Source organism: Pan paniscus, chromosome 15 (genome assembly GCF_029289425.2).
Source record: "Pan paniscus chromosome 15, NHGRI_mPanPan1-v2.0_pri, whole genome shotgun sequence".
Classification (NCBI taxonomy): domain Eukaryota; kingdom Metazoa; phylum Chordata; class Mammalia; order Primates; family Hominidae; genus Pan; species Pan paniscus.
In genome coordinates this window covers 19,195,990-19,217,259 of record NC_073264.2, presented here as the reverse complement: position 1 = coordinate 19,217,259, position 21,270 = coordinate 19,195,990, and positions in this window count along the sequence as shown.

Below are 21,270 nucleotides of genomic sequence, written 5' to 3'. Positions count from 1 at the left end.
TTTGAAAACACTCTGTTTGAAAAGTCCTGCAAGTGGATATTTGGAACTCTACGAGGCCTTCGTTGGAAACGGGATTTCTTCATATAATGCAAGACAGAAGAATTCTCAGTAACTTCCTTGTGTTGTGTGTCTTCAGCTCACAGAGTTTAACTTTTCTTTAGACAGAGCATATTTGAAACTCTCTTTTTGTGGAATTTGCAATTGGAGATTTCAAGCGATTTCAGGCCAATGGTAGAAAAGGAAATATCTTCGTTTAAAAACCAGACAGAATCATTCTCTGAAACAACGTAATGACTTGTGCGTTCAGCTCACAGGGTTTAACCTTTCTTTTCATAGAGCTGTTTGAAAACACTCTGTTTGTTAAGTCTGCAAGTGGATATTTGGACCTCTTTGAAGCCTTCTTTGGAAGCGGGATTTCTACATAAAATGCTAGACAGTAGAATTCTCAGTAACTTCCTTGTGTGTGTGTATTAAACTCACAGAGATGAACTTTACTTTAGACAGTGTTGATTTGATGCACTCTTTTCGTGGAATTTACATGTGGAGATTTCAAGCGAATTGAGGTCAATGACAGAAAACGAAATATCACTGTTTAAAAACTAGTCAGAATCATTCTCAGAAACTACTTTGTGATGTGTGCATCCACCTGACAAAGTTGAACCTTTCTTTTCATGGAGCAGTTTGAAAACACTCTGTTTGTAAAGTCTGCAAGTGGATATTTGGACGTCTTGGAGGCCTTCGTTGGAAACGGGGTTTCTTCATATAATGCTAGACAGAAGAATTCCCAGTAACTTCTTTGTGTGTGTGTATTCAACTCACAGAGTTGGACCTTCCTTTAGACAGAGTAGATTTGAAACACTCTTTTTGTTTAACGTACATGTGGAGAATTCAAGCGAATTGAGGCCAATGACAGAAAAGGAAATATCTTCGTTTAAAAACTAGACAGAATCATTCTCTGAAACAACTTAATGATTTGTGCGTTCAGCTCACAGAGCTTAAACTTTCTTTTCATAGAGCAGTTTGAAAAGACTCTCTTTGTAAAGTCTGCCAGTGGATATTTGGGCCTTTACGAGGCCTTCTTTGGAAACGGGATATCTTCATATAATGCAAGACAGAAGATTTCTCAGTAACTTCCTTGTGTTGTGTGTATTCAGATCACAGAGTTTAACCATTCTTTAGACAGAGCATATTTGTAACATTCTTTTTTTGGAATTTGCAATTGGAGATTTCAAGCGATTTCAGGCCAATGGTAGAAAAGGAAATATCTTCGTTTAAAAACTAGACAGAATCATTTTCAGAAACTAGTTTGTGATGTGTGCCTTCAACTGACAGAGTTTAACGTTTCTTTTCACAGAGCAGTTTGGAAGCACTCTCTTTGTAAAGTCTGCAAGTGGATATTTGGACCTCTTTGAGGCCTTCGTTGGAAGGGGTATTTCTTCATAAAATGCTAGACAGAAGAATTCTCAGTAACTTTTGTGTGTGTGTGTATTCAACTCACAGAGTTGAACCTTCCTTTAGACAGAGTAGATTTGAAACACTCTTTTTGTTTAATTTACATGTGGAGATTTCAAGCGAATTGAGGCCAATGACAGAAAAGGAAATATCTTCTTTTAAAAAGGAGACAGAATCATTCTCTGAAACAACTTAATGATTTGTGCGTTCAGCTCACAGAGTTTAACATTTCTTTTCATAGAGCAGTTTGAAAACACTCTGTTTGTAAAGTCTGCAAGTGGATATTCGGGCCTTTACCAGGCCTTCGTTGGATACGGGATTTCTTCATATAATGCAAGACAGAAGATTTCCCAGTAACTTCCTTGTGTTGTGTGTATTCAGCTCACAGAGTTGAACCTTTCTTTAGACAGAGCATATTTGATACATTCTTTTTTTAGAATTTGCAATTGGAGATTTCAAGCGATTTCAGGCCAATGGTAGAAAAGGAAATATCTTCGTATAAAAACTAGACAGACTCATTCTCTGAAACAACTTAAAGATATGTGCGTTCAGCTCACAGAGTTTAACCTTACTTTTCATAGAGCAGTTAGGAAACACTCTGTTTGTAAAGGCTGGAAGCGGATATTTGGACCTCTTTCAGGCCTTCGTTGGAAACGGGATTCCTTCATATAATGCTAGACAGAACAATTCTCAGTAACTTCTTAGCGTTGTGTGTATTCAACTCACAGGGTTGAACCTTTCTTTAGAGAGAGCAGATTTGAAACTCTCTTTTTGTGGAATTTGCGGTTGGAGATTTCAAGCGATTTGAGGCCAATGGTAGAAAGGGAAATATCTCCATTTAAAAACTAGACAGAATCATTCTGAGAAACTACTTTGTGATGTGTGCATCCACCTGACAGAGTTTAACCTTTCTTTTCATAGAGCAGTTTGAAAACACTCTGTTTGAAAAGTCTGCAAGTGGATATTTGGAACTCTACGAGGCCTTCGTTGGAAACGGGATTTCTTCATATAATGCAAGACAGAAGAATTCTCAGTAACTTCCTTGTGTTGTGTGTCTTCAGCTCACAGAGTTTAACCTTTCTTTAGACAGAGCATATTTGAAACTCTCTTTTTGTGGAATTTGCAATTGGAGATTTCAAGCGATTTCAGGCCAATGGTAGAAAAGGAAATATCTTCGTTTAAAAACTAGACAGAATCATTTTCAGAAACTAGTTTGTGATGTGTGCCTTCAACTGACAGAGTTTAACGTTTCTTTTCACAGAGCAGTTTGGAAGCACTCTCTTTGTAAAGTCTGCAAGTGGACACTTGGACCTCTTTGAGGCCTTCGTTGGAAGGGGTATTTCTTCACAAAATGCTAGACAGAGGAATTCTCAGTAACTTTTTTGTGTGTGTGTATTCAACTCACAGAGTTGAACCTTCCTTTAGACAGAGTAGATTTGAAACACTCTTTTTGTTTAATTTACATGTGGAGATTTCAAGCGAATTGAGGCCAATGACAGAAAAGGAAATATCTTCTTTTAAAAAGTAGACAGAATCATTCTCTGAAACAACTTAATGATTTGTGCGTTCAGCCCACAGAGTTTAACATTTCTTTTCATAGAGCAGTTTGAAAACACTCTGTTTGTAAAGTCTGCCAGGGGATATTTGGGCCTTTACCAGGCCTTCGTTGGAAATGGGATTTCTTCATACAATGCAAGACAGAAGACTTCTCAGTAACTTCCTTGTGTTGTGTGTATTCAGCTCACAGAGTTGAACCTTTCTTTAGACAGAGCATATTTGATACATTCTTTTTTTAGAATTTGCAATTGGAGATTTCAAGCGATTTCAGGCCAATGGTAGAAAAGGAAATATCTTCGTATAAAAACTAGACAGACTCATTCTCTGAAACAACTTAAAGATATGTGCGTTCAGCTCACAGAGTTTAACCTTACTTTTCATAGAGCAGTTAGGAAACACTCTGTTTGTAAAGTCTGGAAGCGGATATTTGGACCTCTTTCAGGCCTTCGTTGGAAACGGGATTCCTTCATATAATGCTAGACAGAACAATTCTCAGTAACTTCTTAGCGTTGTGTGTATTCAACTCACAGGGTTGAACCTTTCTTTAGAGAGAGCAGATTTGAAACTCTCTTTTTGTGGAATTTACAGTTGGAGATTTCAAGGGATTTGAGGCCAATGGTAGAAAGGGAAATATCTCCGTTTAAAAACTAGACAGAATCATTCTGAGAAACTACTTTGTGATGTGTGCATCCACCTGACAGAGTTTAACCTTTCTTTTCATAGAGCAGTTTGAAAACACTTTGTTTGAAAAGTCTGCAAGTGGATATTTGGAACTCTACGAGGCCTTCGTTGGAAACGGGATTTCTTCATATAATGCAAGACAGAAGAATTCTCAGTAACTTCCTTGTGTTGTGTGTCTTCAGCTCACAGAGTTTAACTTTTCTTTAGACAGAGCATATTTGAAACTCTCTTTTTGTGGAATTTGCAATTGGAGATTTCAAGCGATTTCAGGCCAATGGTAGAAAAGGAAATATCTTCGTTTAAAAACCAGACAGAATCATTCTCTGAAACAACGTAATGACTTGTGCGTTCAGCTCACAGGGTTTAACCTTTCTTTTCATAGAGCTGTTTGAAAACACTCTGTTTGTTAAGTCTGCAAGTGGATATTTGGACCTCTTTGAAGCCTTCTTTGGAAGCGGGATTTCTACATAAAATGCTAGACAGTAGAATTCTCAGTAACTTCCTTGTGTGTGTGTATTAAACTCACAGAGATGAACCTTACTTTAGACAGTGTTGATTTGATGCACTCTTTTCGTGGAATTTACATGTGGAGATTTCAAGCGAATTGAGGTCAATGACAGAAAACGAAATATCACTGTTTAAAAACTAGTCAGAATCATTCTCAGAAACTACTTTGTGATGTGTGCATCCACCTGACAAAGTTGAACCTTTCTTTTCATGGAGCAGTTTGAAAACACTCTGTTTGTAAAGTCTGCAAGTGGATATTTGGACGTCTTGGAGGCCTTCGTTGGAAGCGGGATTTCTTCATAAAATGCTAGACAGAGGAATTCTCAGTAACTTCTTTGTGTTTGTGTATTCAACTCACAGAGTTGAACATTCCTTTAGAAAGAGTAGATTTGAAACCCTCTTTTTGTAGAAATTACATGTGGAGATTTCAAGCGAATTGAGGTCAGTGACAGAAAACGAAATATGTTTGTTTAAAAAGTAGACAGAATCATTCTCAGAAACTACTTTGTGATGTGTGCATCCACCTGACAAAGCATATCCTTATTTTTCATAGAGCAGTTTGAAAACACTCTGTTTGTAAAATCTGCAAGTGTATATTTGGACCCCTTAGAGGCCTTCGTTGGAAACGGTATTTCTTCATATAATGCTACACAGAAGAATTTTCAGTAACTTCTTTGTGTTGTGTGTATTCACCTCACAGACTTGAACCTTTCTTTAGACAGAGCAGATTTGAAACTCTGTTTTTGTGGATTTTGCAATTGGAGATTTCAAGCGATTTGAGGCCAATGGTAGAAAAGGAAATATCTTCGTTTAAAAACCAGACAGAATCATTTTTAGAAACTAGTTTCTGATCTGTGCCTTCAATTGACAGAGTTTAACGTTTCTTTTCAAAGAGCAGTTTGGAAGCACTCTCTTTGTAAAGTCTGCAAGTGGATATTTGGACCTCTTTGAGGCCTTCGTTGGAAACGTTATTTCTTCATATAATGCTAGACAGAAGAATTTTCAGTAACTTCTTTGTGTTGTGTGTATTCAGCTCACAGAGTTGAACCTTTCTTTAGACAGAGCAGATTTGAAACTCTCTTTTTGTGGGTTTTGCAATTGGAGATTTCAAGAGATTTGAGGCCAATGACAGAAAAGGAAATATCTTCTTTTAAAAAGGAGACAGAATCATTCTCTGAAACAACTTAATGATTTGTGCGTTCAGCTCACAGAGTTTAACATTTCTTTTCATAGAGCAGTTTGAAAACACTCTGTTTGTAAAGTCTGCAAGTGGATATTCGGGCCTTTACCAGGCCTTCGTTGGATACGGGATTTCTTCATATAATGCAAGACAGAAGATTTCCCAGTAACTTCCTTGTGTTGTGTGTATTCAGCTCACAGAGTTGAACCTTTCTTTAGACAGAGCATATTTGATACATTCTTTTTTTAGAATTTGCAATTGGAGATTTCAAGCGATTTCAGGCCAATGGTAGAAAAGGAAATATCTTCGTATAAAAACTAGACAGACTCATTCTCTGAAACAACTTAAAGATATGTGCGTTCAGCTCACAGAGTTTAACCTTACTTTTCATAGAGCAGTTAGGAAACACTCTGTTTGTAAAGGCTGGAAGCGGATATTTGGACCTCTTTCAGGCCTTCGTTGGAAACGGGATTCCTTCATATAATGCTAGACAGAACAATTCTCAGTAACTTCTTAGCGTTGTGTGTATTCAACTCACAGGGTTGAACCTTTCTTTAGAGAGAGCAGATTTGAAACTCTCTTTTTGTGGAATTTGCGGTTGGAGATTTCAAGCGATTTGAGGCCAATGGTAGAAAGGGAAATATCTCCATTTAAAAACTAGACAGAATCATTCTGAGAAACTACTTTGTGATGTGTGCATCCACCTGACAGAGTTTAACCTTTCTTTTCATAGAGCAGTTTGAAAACACTCTGTTTGAAAAGTCTGCAAGTGGATATTTGGAAATCTACGAGGCCTTCGTTGGAAACGGGATTTCTTCATATAATGCAAGACAGAAGAATTCTCAGTAACTTCCTTGTGTTGTGTGTCTTCAGCTCACAGAGTTTAACCTTTCTTTAGACAGAGCATATTTGAAACTCTCTTTTTGTGGAATTTGCAATTGGAGATTTCAAGCGATTTCAGGCCAATGGTAGAAAAGGAAATATCTTCGTTTAAAAACTAGACAGAATCATTTTCAGAAACTAGTTTGTGATGTGTGCCTTCAACTGACAGAGTTTAACGTTTCTTTTCACAGAGCAGTTTGGAAGCACTCTCTTTGTAAAGTCTGCAAGTGGACACTTGGACCTCTTTGAGGCCTTCGTTGGAAGGGGTATTTCTTCACAAAATGCTAGACAGAGGAATTCTCAGTAACTTTTTTGTGTGTGTGTATTCAACTCACAGAGTTGAACCTTCCTTTAGACAGAGTAGATTTGAAACACTCTTTTTGTTTAATTTACATGTGGAGATTTCAAGCGAATTGAGGCCAATGACAGAAAAGGAAATATCTTCTTTTAAAAAGTAGACAGAATCATTCTCTGAAACAACTTAATGATTTGTGCGTTCAGCCCACAGAGTTTAACATTTCTTTTCATAGAGCAGTTTGAAAACACTCTGTTTGTAAAGTCTGCCAGGGGATATTTGGGCCTTTACCAGGCCTTCGTTGGAAACGGGATTTCTTCATACAATGCAAGACAGAAGACTTCTCAGTAACTTCCTTGTGTTGTGTGTATTCAGCTCACAGAGTTGAACCTTTCTTTAGACAGAGCATATTTGATACATTCTTTTTTTAGAATTTGCAATTGGAGATTTCAAGCGATTTCAGGCCAATGGTAGAAAAGGAAATATCTTCGTATAAAAACTAGACAGACTCATTCTCTGAAACAACTTAAAGATATGTGCGTTCAGCTCACAGAGTTTAACCTTACTTTTCATAGAGCAGTTAGGAAACACTCTGTTTGTAAAGTCTGGAAGCGGATATTTGGACCTCTTTCAGGCCTTCGTTGGAAACGGGATTCCTTCATATAATGCTAGACAGAACAATTCTCAGTAACTTCTTAGCGTTGTGTGTATTCAACTCACAGGGTTGAACCTTTCTTTAGAGAGAGCAGATTTGAAACTCTCTTTTTGTGGAATTTACAGTTGGAGATTTCAAGCGATTTGAGGCCAATGGTAGAAAGGGAAATATCTTCGTTTAAAAACTAGACAGAATCATTCTCTGAAACAACGTAATGATTTGTGCGTTCAGCTAACAGAGTTTAACCTTTCTTTTCATAGAGCAGTTTGAAAACACTCTTTTTGTAAAGTCTGCAAGTGGATATTTGGACCTCTTTGAAGCCTTCGTTGGAAGCGGGATTTCTTCATAAAATGGTAGACAGAAGAATTCTCAGTAACTTCTTTGTGTGTGTGTATTCAAATCACAGAGTTGAACCTTCCTTTAGACAGAGTAGATTTGAAACACTCTTTTTGTTTAATTTACATGTGGAGATTTCAAGCGATTTGAGGCCAATGACAGAAAAGGAAATATCTTCGTTTAAAAACTAGACAGAATCATTCTCTGAAACAACTTAATGATTTGTGCGTTCAGCTCACAGACTTTAACCTTTCTTTTCATAGAGCAGTTTGAAAACACTCTGTTTGTAAAGTCTGCAAGTGGATATTTGGACCTTTACGAGGCCTTCGTTGGAAACGGTATTTCTTCGTATAATGCAAGACAGAAGATTTCTCAGTAACTTCCTTGTGTTGTGTGTATTCAGCTCACAGAGTTGGACATTTGTTTAGGGAGAGCATATATGAAACTTTCTCCTTTTGGAATTTGCAATTGGAGATTTCAAGGGATTTCAGGTCAATGGAAGAAAAGGAAATATCTTCGTTTAAAAACTAGACAGAATCATTTTCAGAAACTAGTTTCTGATGTGTGCCTTCAACTGACAGAGTTTAACTTTTCTTTTCACAGTGCAGTTTGGAAGCACTCTCTTTGTAAAGTCTGCAAGTGGATATTTGGACCTCTTTGAGGCCTTCGTTGGAAGCGGGATTTCTTCATAAAATGCTAGACAGAGGAATTCTCAGTAACTTCTTTGTGTTTGTGTATTCAACTCACAGAGTTGAACATTCCTTTAGAAAGAGTAGATTTGAAACCCTCTTTTTGTGGAAATTACATGTGGAGATTTCAAGCGAATTGAGGTCAGTGACAGAAAACGAAATATGTTTGTTTAAAAAGTAGACAGAATCATTCTCAGAAACTACTTTGTGATGTGTGCATCCACCTGACAAAGTATATCCTTATTTTTCATAGAGCAGTTTGAAAACACTCTGTTTGTAAAATCTGCAAGTGTATATTTGGACCCCTTAGAAGCCTTCGTTGGAAACGGTATTTCTTCATATAATGCTACACAGAAGAATTTTCAGTAACTTCTTTGTGTTGTGTGTATTCACCTCACAGACTTGAACCTTTCTTTAGACAGAGCAGATTTGAAACTCTGTTTTTGTGGATTTTGCAATTGGAGATTTCAAGCGATTTGAGGCCAATGGTAGAAAAGGAAATATCTTCGTTTAAAAACCAGACAGAATCATTTTTAGAAACTAGTTTCTGATCTGTGCCTTCAATTGACAGAGTTTAACGTTTCTTTTCACAGAGCAGTTTGGAAGCACTCTCTTTGTAAAGTCTGCAAGTGGATATTTGGACCTCTTTGAGGCCTTCGTTGGAAACGTTATTTCTTCATATAATGCTAGACAGAAGAATTTTCAGTAACTTCTTTGTGTTGTGTGTATTCAGCTCACAGAGTTGAACCTTTCTTTAGACAGAGCAGATTTGAAACTCTCTTTTTGTGGGTTTTGCAATTGGAGATTTCAAGAGATTTGAGGCCAATGACAGAAAAGGAAATATCTTCTTTTAAAAAGGAGACAGAATCATTCTCTGAAACAACTTAATGATTTGTGCGTTCAGCTCACAGAGTTTAACATTTCTTTTCATAGAGCAGTTTGAAAACACTCTGTTTGTAAAGTCTGCAAGTGGATATTCGGGCCTTTACCAGGCCTTCGTTGGATACGGGATTTCTTCATATAATGCAAGACAGAAGATTTCCCAGTAACTTCCTTGTGTTGTGTGTATTCAGCTCACAGAGTTGAACCTTTCTTTAGACAGAGCATATTTGATACATTCTTTTTTTAGAATTTGCAATTGGAGATTTCAAGCGATTTCAGGCCAATGGTAGAAAAGGAAATATCTTCGTATAAAAACTAGACAGACTCATTCTCTGAAACAACTTAAAGATATGTGCGTTCAGCTCACAGAGTTTAACCTTACTTTTCATAGAGAAGTTAGGAAACACTCTGTTTGTAAAGGCTGGAAGCGGATATTTGGACCTCTTTCAGGCCTTCGTTGGAAACGGGATTCCTTCATATAATGCTAGACAGAACAATTCTCAGTAACTTCTTAGCGTTGTGTGTATTCAACTCACAGGGTTGAACCTTTCTTTAGAGAGAGCAGATTTGAAACTCTCTTTTTGTGGAATTTGCGGTTGGAGATTTCAAGCGATTTGAGGCCAATGGTAGAAAGGGAAATATCTCCATTTAAAAACTAGACAGAATCATTCTGAGAAACTACTTTGTGATGTGTGCATCCACCTGACAGAGTTTAACCTTTCTTTTCATAGAGCAGTTTGAAAACACTCTGTTTGAAAAGTCTGCAAGTGGATATTTGGAAATCTACGAGGCCTTCGTTGGAAACGGGATTTCTTCATATAATGCAAGACAGAAGAATTCTCAGTAACTTCCTTGTGTTGTGTGTCTTCAGCTCACAGAGTTTAACCTTTCTTTAGACAGAGCATATTTGAAACTCTCTTTTTGTGGAATTTGCAATTGGAGATTTCAAGCGATTTCAGGCCAATGGTAGAAAAGGAAATATCTTCGTTTAAAAACTAGACAGAATCATTTTCAGAAACTAGTTTGTGATGTGTGCCTTCAACTGACAGAGTTTAACGTTTCTTTTCACAGAGCAGTTTGGAAGCACTCTCTTTGTAAAGTCTGCAAGTGGACACTTGGACCTCTTTGAGGCCTTCGTTGGAAGGGGTATTTCTTCACAAAATGCTAGACAGAGGAATTCTCAGTAACTTTTTTGTGTGTGTGTATTCAACTCACAGAGTTGAACCTTCCTTTAGACAGAGTAGATTTGAAACACTCTTTTTGTTTAATTTACATGTGGAGATTTCAAGCGAATTGAGGCCAATGACAGAAAAGGAAATATCTTCTTTTAAAAAGTAGACAGAATCATTCTCTGAAACAACTTAATGATTTGTGCGTTCAGCCCACAGAGTTTAACATTTCTTTTCATAGAGCAGTTTGAAAACACTCTGTTTGTAAAGTCTGCCAGGGGATATTTGGGCCTTTACCAGGCCTTCGTTGGAAACGGGATTTCTTCATACAATGCAAGACAGAAGACTTCTCAGTAACTTCCTTGTGTTGTGTGTATTCAGCTCACAGAGTTGAACCTTTCTTTAGACAGAGCATATTTGATACATTCTTTTTTTAGAATTTGCAATTGGAGATTTCAAGCGATTTCAGGCCAATGGTAGAAAAGGAAATATCTTCGTATAAAAACTAGACAGACTCATTCTCTGAAACAACTTAAAGATATGTGCGTTCAGCTCACAGAGTTTAACCTTACTTTTCATAGAGCAGTTAGGAAACACTCTGTTTGTAAAGTCTGGAAGCGGATATTTGGACCTCTTTCAGGCCTTCGTTGGAAACGGGATTCCTTCATATAATGCTAGACAGAACAATTCTCAGTAACTTCTTAGCGTTGTGTGTATTCAACTCACAGGGTTGAACCTTTCTTTAGAGAGAGCAGATTTGAAACTCTCTTTTTGTGGAATTTACAGTTGGAGATTTCAAGCGATTTGAGGCCAATGGTAGAAAGGGAAATATCTTCGTTTAAAAACTAGACAGAATCATTCTCTGAAACAACGTAATGATTTGTGCGTTCAGCTAACAGAGTTTAACCTTTCTTTTCATAGAGCAGTTTGAAAACACTCTTTTTGTAAAGTCTGCAAGTGGATATTTGGACCTCTTTGAAGCCTTCGTTGGAAGCGGGATTTCTTCATAAAATGGTAGACAGAAGAATTCTCAGTAACTTCTTTGTGTGTGTGTATTCAAATCACAGAGTTGAACCTTCCTTTAGACAGAGTAGATTTGAAACACTCTTTTTGTTTAATTTACATGTGGAGATTTCAAGCGATTTGAGGCCAATGACAGAAAAGGAAATATCTTCGTTTAAAAACTAGACAGAATCATTCTCTGAAACAACTTAATGATTTGTGCGTTCAGCTCACAGACTTTAACCTTTCTTTTCATAGAGCAGTTTGAAAACACTCTGTTTGTAAAGTCTGCAAGTGGATATTTGGACCTTTACGAGGCCTTCGTTGGAAACGGTATTTCTTCGTATAATGCAAGACAGAAGATTTCTCAGTAACTTCCTTGTGTTGTGTGTATTCAGCTCACAGAGTTGGACATTTGTTTAGGGAGAGCATATATGAAACTTTCTCCTTTTGGAATTTGCAATTGGAGATTTCAAGGGATTTCAGGTCAATGGAAGAAAAGGAAATATCTTCGTTTAAAAACTAGACAGAATCATTTTCAGAAACTAGTTTCTGATGTGTGCCTTCAACTGACAGAGTTTAACTTTTCTTTTCACAGTGCAGTTTGGAAGCACTCTCTTTGTAAAGTCTGCAAGTGGATATTTGGACCTCTTTGAGGCCTTCGTTGGAAGCGGGATTTCTTCATAAAATGCTAGACAGAGGAATTCTCAGTAACTTCTTTGTGTTTGTGTATTCAACTCACAGAGTTGAACATTCCTTTAGAAAGAGTAGATTTGAAACCCTCTTTTTGTGGAAATTACATGTGGAGATTTCAAGCGAATTGAGGTCAGTGACAGAAAACGAAATATGTTTGTTTAAAAAGTAGACAGAATCATTCTCAGAAACTACTTTGTGATGTGTGCATCCACCTGACAAAGTATATCCTTATTTTTCATAGAGCAGTTTGAAAACACTCTGTTTGTAAAATCTGCAAGTGTATATTTGGACCCCTTAGAGGCCTTCGTTGGAAACGGTATTTCTTCATATAATGCTACACAGAAGAATTTTCAGTAACTTCTTTGTGTTGTGTGTATTCACCTCACAGACTTGAACCTTTCTTTAGACAGAGCAGATTTGAAACTCTGTTTTTGTGGATTTTGCAATTGGAGATTTCAAGCGATTTGAGGCCAATGGTAGAAAAGGAAATATCTTCGTTTAAAAACCAGACAGAATCATTTTTAGAAACTAGTTTCTGATCTGTGCCTTCAATTGACAGAGTTTAACGTTTCTTTTCAAAGAGCAGTTTGGAAGCACTCTCTTTGTAAAGTCTGCAAGTGGATATTTGGACCTCTTTGAGGCCTTCGTTGGAAACGTTATTTCTTCATATAATGCTAGACAGAAGAATTTTCAGTAACTTCTTTGTGTTGTGTGTATTCAGCTCACAGAGTTGAACCTTTCTTTAGACAGAGCAGATTTGAAACTCTCTTTTTGTGGGTTTTGCAATTGGAGATTTCAAGAGATTTGAGGCCAATGACAGAAAAGGAAATATCTTCTTTTAAAAAGGAGACAGAATCATTCTCTGAAACAACTTAATGATTTGTGCGTTCAGCTCACAGAGTTTAACATTTCTTTTCATAGAGCAGTTTGAAAACACTCTGTTTGTAAAGTCTGCAAGTGGATATTCGGGCCTTTACCAGGCCTTCGTTGGATACGGGATTTCTTCATATAATGCAAGACAGAAGATTTCCCAGTAACTTCCTTGTGTTGTGTGTATTCAGCTCACAGAGTTGAACCTTTCTTTAGACAGAGCATATTTGATACATTCTTTTTTTAGAATTTGCAATTGGAGATTTCAAGCGATTTCAGGCCAATGGTAGAAAAGGAAATATCTTCGTATAAAAACTAGACAGACTCATTCTCTGAAACAACTTAAAGATATGTGCGTTCAGCTCACAGAGTTTAACCTTACTTTTCATAGAGCAGTTAGGAAACACTCTGTTTGTAAAGGCTGGAAGCGGATATTTGGACCTCTTTCAGGCCTTCGTTGGAAACGGGATTCCTTCATATAATGCTAGACAGAACAATTCTCAGTAACTTCTTAGCGTTGTGTGTATTCAACTCACAGGGTTGAACCTTTCTTTAGAGAGAGCAGATTTGAAACTCTCTTTTTGTGGAATTTGCGGTTGGAGATTTCAAGCGATTTGAGGCCAATGGTAGAAAGGGAAATATCTCCATTTAAAAACTAGACAGAATCATTCTGAGAAACTACTTTGTGATGTGTGCATCCACCTGACAGAGTTTAACCTTTCTTTTCATAGAGCAGTTTGAAAACACTCTGTTTGAAAAGTCTGCAAGTGGATATTTGGAAATCTACGAGGCCTTCGTTGGAAACGGGATTTCTTCATATAATGCAAGACAGAAGAATTCTCAGTAACTTCCTTGTGTTGTGTGTCTTCAGCTCACAGAGTTTAACCTTTCTTTAGACAGAGCATATTTGAAACTCTCTTTTTGTGGAATTTGCAATTGGAGATTTCAAGCGATTTCAGGCCAATGGTAGAAAAGGAAATATCTTCGTTTAAAAACTAGACAGAATCATTTTCAGAAACTAGTTTGTGATGTGTGCCTTCAACTGACAGAGTTTAACGTTTCTTTTCACAGAGCAGTTTGGAAGCACTCTCTTTGTAAAGTCTGCAAGTGGACACTTGGACCTCTTTGAGGCCTTCGTTGGAAGGGGTATTTCTTCACAAAATGCTAGACAGAGGAATTCTCAGTAACTTTTTTGTGTGTGTGTATTCAACTCACAGAGTTGAACCTTCCTTTAGACAGAGTAGATTTGAAACACTCTTTTTGTTTAATTTACATGTGGAGATTTCAAGCGAATTGAGGCCAATGACAGAAAAGGAAATATCTTCTTTTAAAAAGTAGACAGAATCATTCTCTGAAACAACTTAATGATTTGTGCGTTCAGCCCACAGAGTTTAACATTTCTTTTCATAGAGCAGTTTGAAAACACTCTGTTTGTAAAGTCTGCCAGGGGATATTTGGGCCTTTACCAGGCCTTCGTTGGAAACGGGATTTCTTCATACAATGCAAGACAGAAGACTTCTCAGTAACTTCCTTGTGTTGTGTGTATTCAGCTCACAGAGTTGAACCTTTCTTTAGACAGAGCATATTTGATACATTCTTTTTTTAGAATTTGCAATTGGAGATTTCAAGCGATTTCAGGCCAATGGTAGAAAAGGAAATATCTTCGTATAAAAACTAGACAGACTCATTCTCTGAAACAACTTAAAGATATGTGCGTTCAGCTCACAGAGTTTAACCTTACTTTTCATAGAGCAGTTAGGAAACACTCTGTTTGTAAAGTCTGGAAGCGGATATTTGGACCTCTTTCAGGCCTTCGTTGGAAACGGGATTCCTTCATATAATGCTAGACAGAACAATTCTCAGTAACTTCTTAGCGTTGTGTGTATTCAACTCACAGGGTTGAACCTTTCTTTAGAGAGAGCAGATTTGAAACTCTCTTTTTGTGGAATTTACAGTTGGAGATTTCAAGCGATTTGAGGCCAATGGTAGAAAGGGAAATATCTTCGTTTAAAAACTAGACAGAATCATTCTCTGAAACAACGTAATGATTTGTGCGTTCAGCTAACAGAGTTTAACCTTTCTTTTCATAGAGCAGTTTGAAAACACTCTTTTTGTAAAGTCTGCAAGTGGATATTTGGACCTCTTTGAAGCCTTCGTTGGAAGCGGGATTTCTTCATAAAATGGTAGACAGAAGAATTCTCAGTAACTTCTTTGTGTGTGTGTATTCAAATCACAGAGTTGAACCTTCCTTTAGACAGAGTAGATTTGAAACACTCTTTTTGTTTAATTTACATGTGGAGATTTCAAGCGATTTGAGGCCAATGACAGAAAAGGAAATATCTTCGTTTAAAAACTAGACAGAATCATTCTCTGAAACAACTTAATGATTTGTGCGTTCAGCTCACAGACTTTAACCTTTCTTTTCATAGAGCAGTTTGAAAACACTCTGTTTGTAAAGTCTGCAAGTGGATATTTGGACCTTTACGAGGCCTTCGTTGGAAACGGTATTTCTTCGTATAATGCAAGACAGAAGATTTCTCAGTAACTTCCTTGTGTTGTGTGTATTCAGCTCACAGAGTTGGACATTTGTTTAGGGAGAGCATATATGAAACTTTCTCCTTTTGGAATTTGCAATTGGAGATTTCAAGGGATTTCAGGTCAATGGAAGAAAAGGAAATATCTTCGTTTAAAAACTAGACAGAATCATTTTCAGAAACTAGTTTCTGATGTGTGCCTTCAACTGACAGAGTTTAACTTTTCTTTTCACAGTGCAGTTTGGAAGCACTCTCTTTGTAAAGTCTGCAAGTGGATATTTGGACCTCTTTGAGGCCTTCGTTGGAAGCGGGATTTCTTCATAAAATGCTAGACAGAGGAATTCTCAGTAACTTCTTTGTGTTTGTGTATTCAACTCACAGAGTTGAACATTCCTTTAGAAAGAGTAGATTTGAAACCCTCTTTTTGTGGAAATTACATGTGGAGATTTCAAGCGAATTGAGGTCAGTGACAGAAAACGAAATATGTTTGTTTAAAAAGTAGACAGAATCATTCTCAGAAACTACTTTGTGATGTGTGCATCCACCTGACAAAGTATATCCTTATTTTTCATAGAGCAGTTTGAAAACACTCTGTTTGTAAAATCTGCAAGTGTATATTTGGACCCCTTAGAGGCCTTCGTTGGAAACGGTATTTCTTCATATAATGCTACACAGAAGAATTTTCAGTAACTTCTTTGTGTTGTGTGTATTCACCTCACAGACTTGAACCTTTCTTTAGACAGAGCAGATTTGAAACTCTGTTTTTGTGGATTTTGCAATTGGAGATTTCAAGCGATTTGAGGCCAATGGTAGAAAAGGAAATATCTTCGTTTAAAAACCAGACAGAATCATTTTTAGAAACTAGTTTCTGATCTGTGCCTTCAATTGACAGAGTTTAACGTTTCTTTTCACAGAGCAGTTTGGAAGCACTCTCTTTGTAAAGTCTGCAAGTGGATATTTGGACCTCTTTGAGGCCTTCGTTGGAAACGTTATTTCTTCATATAATGCTAGACAGAAGAATTTTCAGTAACTTCTTTGTGTTGTGTGTATTCAGCTCACAGAGTTGAACCTTTCTTTAGACAGAGCAGATTTGAAACTCTCTTTTTGTGGGTTTTGCAATTGGAGATTTCAAGAGATTTGAGGCCAATGACAGAAAAGGAAATATCTTCTTTTAAAAAGGAGACAGAAACATTCTCTGAAACAACTTAATGATTTGTGCGTTCAGCTCACAGAGTTTAACATTTCTTTTCATAGAGCAGTTTGAAAACACTCTGTTTGTAAAGTCTGCAAGTGGATATTCGGGCCTTTACCAGGCCTTCGTTGGATACGGGATTTCTTCATATAATGCAAGACAGAAGATTTCCCAGTAACTTCCTTGTGTTGTGTGTATTCAGCTCACAGAGTTGAACCTTTCTTTAGACAGAGCATATTTGATACATTCTTTTTTTAGAATTTGCAATTGGAGATTTCAAGCGATTTCAGGCCAATGGTAGAAAAGGAAATATCTTCGTATAAAAACTAGACAGACTCATTCTCTGAAACAACTTAAAGATATGTGCGTTTAGCTCACAGAGTTTAACCTTACTTTTCATAGAGCAGTTAGGAAACACTCTGTTTGTAAAGGCTGGAAGCGGATATTTGGACCTCTTTCAGGCCTTCGTTGGAAACGGGATTCCTTCATATAATGCTAGACAGAACAATTCTCAGTAACTTCTTAGCGTTGTGTGTATTCAACTCACAGGGTTGAACCTTTCTTTAGAGAGAGCAGATTTGAAACTCTCTTTTTGTGGAATTTGCGGTTGGAGATTTCAAGCGATTTGAGGCCAATGGTAGAAAGGGAAATATCTCCATTTAAAAACTAGACAGAATCATTCTGAGAAACTACTTTGTGATGTGTGCATCCACCTGACAGAGTTTAACCTTTCTTTTCATAGAGCAGTTTGAAAACACTCTGTTTGAAAAGTCTGCAAGTGGATATTTGGAAATCTACGAGGCCTTCGTTGGAAACGGGATTTCTTCATATAATGCAAGACAGAAGAATTCTCAGTAACTTCCTTGTGTTGTGTGTCTTCAGCTCACAGAGTTTAACCTTTCTTTAGACAGAGCATATTTGAAACTCTCTTTTTGTGGAATTTGCAATTGGAGATTTCAAGCGATTTCAGGCCAATGGTAGAAAAGGAAATATCTTCGTTTAAAAACTAGACAGAATCATTTTCAGAAACTAGTTTGTGATGTGTGCCTTCAACTGACAGAGTTTAACGTTTCTTTTCACAGAGCAGTTTGGAAGCACTCTCTTTGTAAAGTCTGCAAGTGGACACTTGGACCTCTTTGAGGCCTTCGTTGGAAGGGGTATTTCTTCACAAAATGCTAGACAGAGGAATTCTCAGTAACTTTTTTGTGTGTGTGTATTCAACTCACAGAGTTGAACCTTCCTTTAGACAGAGTAGATTTGAAACACTCTTTTTGTTTAATTTACATGTGGAGATTTCAAGCGAATTGAGGCCAATGACAGAAAAGGAAATATCTTCTTTTAAAAAGTAGACAGAATCATTCTCTGAAACAACTTAATGATTTGTGCGTTCAGCCCACAGAGTTTAACATTTCTTTTCATAGAGCAGTTTGAAAACACTCTGTTTGTAAAGTCTGCCAGGGGATATTTGGGCCTTTACCAGGCCTTCGTTGGAAACGGGATTTCTTCATACAATGCAAGACAGAAGACTTCTCAGTAACTTCCTTGTGTTGTGTGTATTCAGCTCACAGAGTTGAACCTTTCTTTAGACAGAGCATATTTGATACATTCTTTTTTTAGAATTTGCAATTGGAGATTTCAAGCGATTTCAGGCCAATGGTAGAAAAGGAAATATCTTCGTATAAAAACTAGACAGACTCATTCTCTGAAACAACTTAAAGATATGTGCGTTCAGCTCACAGAGTTTAACCTTACTTTTCATAGAGCAGTTAGGAAACACTCTGTTTGTAAAGTCTGGAAGCGGATATTTGGACCTCTTTCAGGCCTTCGTTGGAAACGGGATTCCTTCATATAATGCTAGACAGAACAATTCTCAGTAACTTCTTAGCGTTGTGTGTATTCAACTCACAGGGTTGAACCTTTCTTTAGAGAGAGCAGATTTGAAACTCTCTTTTTGTGGAATTTACAGTTGGAGATTTCAAGCGATTTGAGGCCAATGGTAGAAAGGGAAATATCTTCGTTTAAAAACTAGACAGAATCATTCTCTGAAACAACGTAATGATTTGTGCGTTCAGCTAACAGAGTTTAACCTTTCTTTTCATAGAGCAGTTTGAAAACACTCTTTTTGTAAAGTCTGCAAGTGGATATTTGGACCTCTTTGAAGCCTTCGTTGGAAGCGGGATTTCTTCATAAAATGGTAGACAGAAGAATTCTCAGTAACTTCTTTGTGTGTGTGTATTCAAATCACAGAGTTGAACCTTCCTTTAGACAGAGTAGATTTGAAACACTCTTTTTGTTTAATTTACATGTGGAGATTTCAAGCGATTTGAGGCCAATGACAGAAAAGGAAATATCTTCGTTTAAAAACTAGACAGAATCATTCTCTGAAACAACTTAATGATTTGTGCGTTCAGCTCACAGACTTTAACCTTTCTTTTCATAGAGCAGTTTGAAAACACTCTTTTTGTAAAGTCTGCAAGTGGATATTTGGACCTCTTTGAAGCCTTCGTTGGAAGCGGGATTTCTTCATAAAATGGTAGACAGAAGAATTCTCAGTAACTTCTTTGTGTGTGTGTATTCAAATCACAGAGTTGAACCTTCCTTTAGACAGAGTAGATTTGAAACACTCTTTTTGTTTAATTTACATGTGGAGATTTCAAGCGATTTGAGGCCAATGACAGAAAAGGAAATATCTTCGTTTAAAAACTAGACAGAATCATTCTCTGAAACAACTTAATGATTTGTGCGTTCAGCTCACAGACTTTAACCTTTCTTTTCATAGAGCAGTTTGAAAACACTCTGTTTGTAAAGTCTGCAAGTGGATATTTGGACCTTTACGAGGCCTTCGTTGGAAACGGTATTTCTTCGTATAATGCAAGACAGAAGATTTCTCAGTAACTTCCTTGTGTTGTGTGTATTCAGCTCACAGAGTTGGACATTTGTTTAGGGAGAGCATATATGAAACTTTCTCCTTTTGGAATTTGCAATTGGAGATTTCAAGGGATTTCAGGTCAATGGAAGAAAAGGAAATATCTTCGTTTAAAAACTAGACAGAATCATTTTCAGAAACTAGTTTCTGATGTGTGCCTTCAACTGACAGAGTTTAACTTTTCTTTTCACAGTGCAGTTTGGAAGCACTCTCTTTGTAAAGTCTGCAAGTGGATATTTGGACCTCTTTGAGGCCTTCGTTGGAAGCGGGATTTCTTCATAAAATGCTAGACAGAGGAATTCTCAGTAACTTCTTTGTGTTTGTGTATTCAACTCACAGAGTTGAACATTCCTTTAGAAAGAGTAGATTTGAAACCCTCTTTTTGTGGAAATTACATGTGGAGATTTCAAGCGAATTGAGGTCAGTGACAGAAAACGAAATATGTTTGTTTAAAAAGTAGACAGAATCATTCTCAGAAACTACTTTGTGATGTGTGCATCCACCTGACAAAGTATATCCTTATTTTTCATAGAGCAGTTTGAAAACACTCTGTTTGTAAAATCTGCAAGTGTATATTTGGACCCCTTAGAAGCCTTCGTTGGAAACGGTATTTCTTCATATAATGCTACACAGAAGAATTTTCAGTAACTTCTTTGTGTTGTGTGTATTCACCTCACAGACTTGAACCTTTCTTTAGACAGAGCAGATTTGAAACTCTGTTTTTGTGGATTTTGCAATTGGAGATTTCAAGCGATTTGAGGCCAATGGTAGAAAAGGAAATATCTTCGTTTAAAAACCAGACAGAATCATTTTTAGAAACTAGTTTCTGATCTGTGCCTTCAATTGACAGAGTTTAACGTTTCTTTTCACAGAGCAGTTTGGAAGCACTCTCTTTGTAAAGTCTGCAAGTGGATATTTGGACCTCTTTGAGGCCTTCGTTGGAAACGTTATTTCTTCATATAATGCTAGACAGAAGAATTTTCAGTAACTTCTTTGTGTTGTGTGTATTCAGCTCACAGAGTTGAACCTTTCTTTAGACAGAGCAGATTTGAAACTCTCTTTTTGTGGGTTTTGCAATTGGAGATTTCAAGAGATTTGAGGCCAATGACAGAAAAGGAAATATCTTCTTTTAAAAAGGAGACAGAATCATTCTCTGAAACAACTTAATGATTTGTGCGTTCAGCTCACAGAGTTTAACATTTCTTTTCATAGAGCAGTTTGAAAACACTCTGTTTGTAAAGTCTGCAAGTGGATATTCGGGCCTTTACCAGGCCTTCGTTGGATACGGGATTTCTTCATATAATGCAAGACAGAAGATTTCCCAGTAACTTCCTTGTGTTGTGTGTATTCAGCTCACAGAGTTGAACCTTTCTTTAGACAGAGCATATTTGATACATTCTTTTTTTAGAATTTGCAATTGGAGATTTCAAGCGATTTCAGGCCAATGGTAGAAAAGGAAATATCTTCGTATAAAAACTAGACAGACTCATTCTCTGAAACAACTTAAAGATATGTGCGTTCAGCTCACAGAGTTTAACCTTACTTTTCATAGAGCAGTTAGGAAACACTCTGTTTGTAAAGGCTGGAAGCGGATATTTGGACCTCTTTCAGGCCTTCGTTGGAAACGGGATTCCTTCATATAATGCTAGACAGAACAATTCTCAGTAACTTCTTAGCGTTGTGTGTATTCAACTCACAGGGTTGAACCTTTCTTTAGAGAGAGCAGATTTGAAACTCTCTTTTTGTGGAATTTGCGGTTGGAGAT